Below are 5,000 nucleotides of genomic sequence, written 5' to 3' on the forward strand. Positions count from 1 at the left end.
GCACATCTTCAAATTTCTGTCGTGCCAATGCCATTTTTATGGCTTGTAAATTCATACAATGGTCCCCTAAGCCTTCACGTGAAGTTTCGTTGCAAGATGACTCGTTTTCTATTTTTCACGATTTTCGAAACTTTTTGCGGTTCGGGATTTTTTAGAATTTTTTTAGAAGGAGTTTTGGCCCCAAATTTTGTGGACGTGATCCTTCTATTTTTGTTGGCATGCACAAAAAAATTCAGCTAAAAACTCGAACCGGAGAAGATTTCGTGACCGTTTGAAAAAAGTGTCCCCATTTCAGACACTTTAACGGCTACTGGCAGCAAACCTGTAAAATCTCAAACGCTCTTTAAGGGGGTGTGAGTTCTCAGAGGTTTGATGAGGGATAGGGGGCCAACACAAGGGCCAAGTACCAGCACCCATCGCACGTCATGTGCGCACACCCCCCCGGCCCCCCTCCCAATCGCCGGAACCCCAATGCCGCCGGTCAGGTTCTCCGGCGGTACTCCGGCGATGCTCCGGCGATGCTGTCCCGAGTGAAAAAAATGCGGCACCAGCACATGCTGGAGCCAAGCATGGGCACCGTGGCTCAAAATCGAACTTCGGCCAAGGCCTCGACCATCAATGGCACATGATGACGCATGGTGATGGCACATGCATCGACCATCATCGGCATAGGCTGCCCTTCGGTACGGGCACTTGCCTCGACCGCCATCGGCACAAGCTGGGCCCTGGTGTGGGTTGTTGCCTCGATCACCAGCGGCACATGCTGAGCCTTGGTGCGGGCGGTTGCCTCGAGCACCATCGGCAGACCCTGGGCCCTGGTGCGGCCGGTTGCCCCGATAACCATCGGCACACGCTGCGCCCTCGAGCGGCCGGTTGCCTCGATCACCATCGGCAAAAGCTGGGCCCTGGTGCGGGCGCTTGCCTCGACCACCATCGGCACACGCTGGGCACTGCCATCGGCACACGCTGGGCCCTGGTGCGGGCGCTTGCCTCGATCACCATCGGCACACGCTGGGCCCTGGTACGGGCGCTTGCCTCGACCACCATCGGCACACGCTCGGCCCTGGTGCGGTCGGTTGCCTCGAGCACCATCGGCACACGCTGGGCCCTGGTGCGGGCGCTTGCCTCGACCACCATCGGCACACGCTGGGCCCTGGTGCGGGCGCTTGCCTCGACCACCATCGGCACACGCTGGGCCCTGGTGCGGCAGGTTGCCTCGAGCACCATCGGCACACGCTGGGCCCTGGTGCGGTCGGTTGCCTCGACCACCATCGGCACACGCTGGGCCCTGGTGCGGGCGCTTGCCTCGACCACCATCGGCACACGCTCCGCCCTGGTGCGGCAGGTTGCCTCGAGCACCATCGGCACACGCTGGGCCCTGGTGCGGGCGGTTGCCTCGACCACCATCGGCACACGCTGGGCCCTGGTGCGGCAGCTTGCCTCGAGCACCATCGGCACACGCTCGGCCCTGGTGCGGTCGGTTGCCTCGACCACCATCGGCACACGCTGGGCCCTGGTGCGGCAGGTTGCCTCGACCACCATCGGCAGCCTCGACCACCATCGGCACACGCTGGGCCCTGGTGCGGGCGGTTGCCTCGACCACCATCGGCACACGCTCCGCCCTGGTGCGGTCGGTTGCCTCGAGCACCATCGGCACACGCTGGGCCCTGGTGCGGCAGGTTGCCTCGACCACCATCGGCACACGCTGGGCCCCGGTGCGGGCGGTTGCCTCGACCACCATCGGCACACGCTGGGCCCCGGTGCGGGCGGTTGCCTCGACCACCATCGGCACACGCTGGGCCCCGGTGCGGGCGCTTGCCTCGACCACCATCGGCACACGCTGGGCCCTGGTGCGGCAGGTTGCCTCGACCACCATCGGCACACGCTGGGCCCTGGTGCGGGCGCTTGCCTCGAGCACCATCGGCACACGCTCGGCCCTGGTGCGGTCGGTTGCCTCGAGCACCATCGGCACACGCTGGGCCCTGGTGCGGGCGCTTGCCTCGACCACCATCGGCACACGCTCGGCCCTGGTGCGGTCGGTTGCCTCGAGCACCATCGGCACACGCTGGGCCCTGGTGCGGCAGGTTGCCTCGACCACCATCGGCACACGCTGGGCCCTGGTGCGGGCGGTTGCCTCGACCACCATCGGCACACGCTGGGCCCTGGTGCGGGCGCTTGCCTCGAGCACCATCCGCACACGCTGGGCCCTGGTGCGGCAGGTTGCCTCGAGCACCATCGGCACACGCTGGGCCCTGGTGCGGGAGCTTGCCTCGAGCGCCATCGGCACACGCTGGGCCCTGGTGCGGCAGGTTGCCTCGAGCACCATCGGCACACGCTGGGCCCTGGTGCGGTCGGTTGCCTCGAGCGCCATCGGCACACGCTGGGCGCTGGTGCGGGCGCTTGCCTCGACCAGCATCGGCACACGCTGGGCCCTGGTGCGGCAGGTTGCCTCGATCACCATCGGCACACGCTGGGCCCTGGTGCGACAGGTTGCCTCGAGCACCATTGGCACACTATCGGCCCTGGTGCGGGCGGTTGCCTCGACCACCGTCGGCACACGCTGGGCCCTGGTGCGGGCGCTTGCCTCGAGCACCATCGGCACACGCTGGGCCCTGGTGCGGGCGGTTGCCTCGAGCACCATCGGCACACGCTGGGCCCTGGTGGGTTTAGGCACATCTTCAAATTTCTGCCGTGCCAATGCCATTTTTATGGCTTGTAAATTCATACAATGGTCCCCTAAGCCTTCACGTGAAGTTTCGTTGGAAGATGACTCGTTTTCTATTTTTCATGATTTTCGAAACTTTTTGCGGTTCGGGATTTTTTAAAATTTTTTTATAAGGATTTTTGGCCCCAAATTTTGTAGGCATGATCCTTCTATTTTTGTTGGCATGCACAAAAAAATTCAGCTAAAAACTCGAAGTAGAGAAGATTTTGTGACCGTTTGAAAAAAGTGTCCCCATTTCAGACACTTTAACGGCTACTGGTAGCAAACCTGTAAAATCTCAAATGCTCTTTAAGGGGGTGTGAATTCTCAGAGGTTTGATGAGGGATAGGGGGCCAACACAAGGCCAAGTACCAGCACCCATCGCACATCATGTGCGCACACCCCCCCGGCCCCCCTCCCAATCGCCGGAACCCCAATGCCGCCGGTCAGGTTCTCCGGCGGTACTCCGGCGATGCTCCGGCGATGCTGTCCCGAGTGAAAAAAATGCGGCACCAGCACATGCTGGAGCCAAGCATGGGCACCGTGGCTCAAAATCGAACTTCGGCCAAGGCCTCGACCATCAATGGCACATGATGGCGCATGGTGATGGCACATGCATCGACCATCATCGGCATAGGCTGCCCTTCGGTACGGGCACTTGCCTCGACCGCCATCGGCACAAGCTGGGCCCTGGTGTGGGTTGTTGCCTCGATCACAATCGGCACATGCTGAGCCTTGGTGCGGGCGGTTGCCTCGAGCACCATCGGCAGACCCTGGGCCCTGGTGCGGCCGGTTGCCCCGATAACCATCGGCACACGCTGGGCCCTGGGGCGGGCGCTTGCCCCCAGCACCATCGGCACACGCTGGGCCCTGGGGCGGGCGCTTGCCCCCAGCACCATCGGCACACGCTGGGCCCTGGGGCGGGCGCTTGCCCCCAGCACCATCGGCACACGCTGGGCCCTGGTGCGGGCGGTTCCCTCGACCACCATCGGCACACGTTGGGCCCTGGTCCGGGCGGTTACCCCCAGCACCATCGGCACACGCTGGGCCCTGGTGCGGGCGCTTGCCCCCAGCACCATCGGCACACGCTGGGCCCTGGTGCGGGCGGTTGCCCCCAGCACCATCGGCACACGCAGGGCCCTGGTGCGGGCGGTTGCCCCGAACACCATCGGCACAAGCCGGCCCTTGGTGCGGGCTCCTGGCTCGACCACCATCGGCACACGCTGGGCCCTGGTGCGGGCGGTTGCCTCGAACACCATCGGCACACGCCGGCCCTTGGTGCGGGCGGTTGCCTCGACCACCATCGGCACACGCTCGGCCTTGGTGAGGGCGCTTGCCTCGACCACCATCGGCACACGCTGGGCCCTGGTGCGGGCGCTTGCCTCGACCACCATCGGCACACGCTCGGCCTTGGTGCGGGCGCTTGCCTCGACCACCATCGGCACACGCTGGGCCCTGGTGCGGGCGGTTGCCTCGACCACCACCGGCACACGCTCGGCCTTGGTGAGGGCGCTTGCCTCGACCACCATCGGCACACGCTGGGCCCTGGTGCGGGCGCTTGCCTCGACCACCATCGGCACACGCTCGGCCTTGGTGCGGGCGGTTGCCTCGACCACCATCGGCACACGCTGGGCCCTGGTGCTGGCGGTTGCCTCGACCACCATCGGCACACGCTGGGCCCTGGTGCGGGCGGTTGCCTCGAACACCATCGGCACAAGCCGGCCCTTGGTGCGGGCGGTTGCCTCGAGCACCATCGGCACACGCTGGGCCCTGGTGCGGGCGGTTGCCTCGACCACCATCGGCACACGCTGGGCCCTGGTGCGGACGGTTGCCTCGAGCACCATGGGCACACGCTGGCCCTTGGTGCGGGCTCTTGCCTCGACCACCATCAGCAGAAGATGGCCCCTACGTCGAACACCATCGATACATGCCGGGCCTTGGTGTGGGCACATGCCTCGAGCTGGTGCGGGCGGTTGCCTCGACCACCATCGGCTCACGTTGGCCCTTGTTGCGGGCACATGCCTCGACCACCATCGGCACCTGCGCACCCTCGGTGTGGGATTTGCTTGTTTGGAAAAAGTGTCCCCGTTTCAGACATTTTAACGTCTACTGGTAGCATATCTGTAAAATCTCTAATGCTCTTTAGGGGGTGGTGGTCCGGCACCCCCTCTCCCCCCCCCACGGGGGGAGTAGGTGTGCGCGATGGGCCTCCCATTGCGTGCACCCCGGCCAACGTCCCTCGAACGAAATACAGGGCGTGCATGCCTTCCGGCGATTTTTGTCCGGCGACTGGTTG

The sequence above is a fragment of the Durio zibethinus genome, unplaced genomic scaffold (assembly GCF_047325235.1).
Source record: "Durio zibethinus cultivar Kanyao isolate XHJ-2024 unplaced genomic scaffold, ASM4732523v1 HiC_scaffold_119, whole genome shotgun sequence".
Lineage (NCBI taxonomy): Eukaryota > Viridiplantae > Streptophyta > Magnoliopsida > Malvales > Malvaceae > Durio > Durio zibethinus.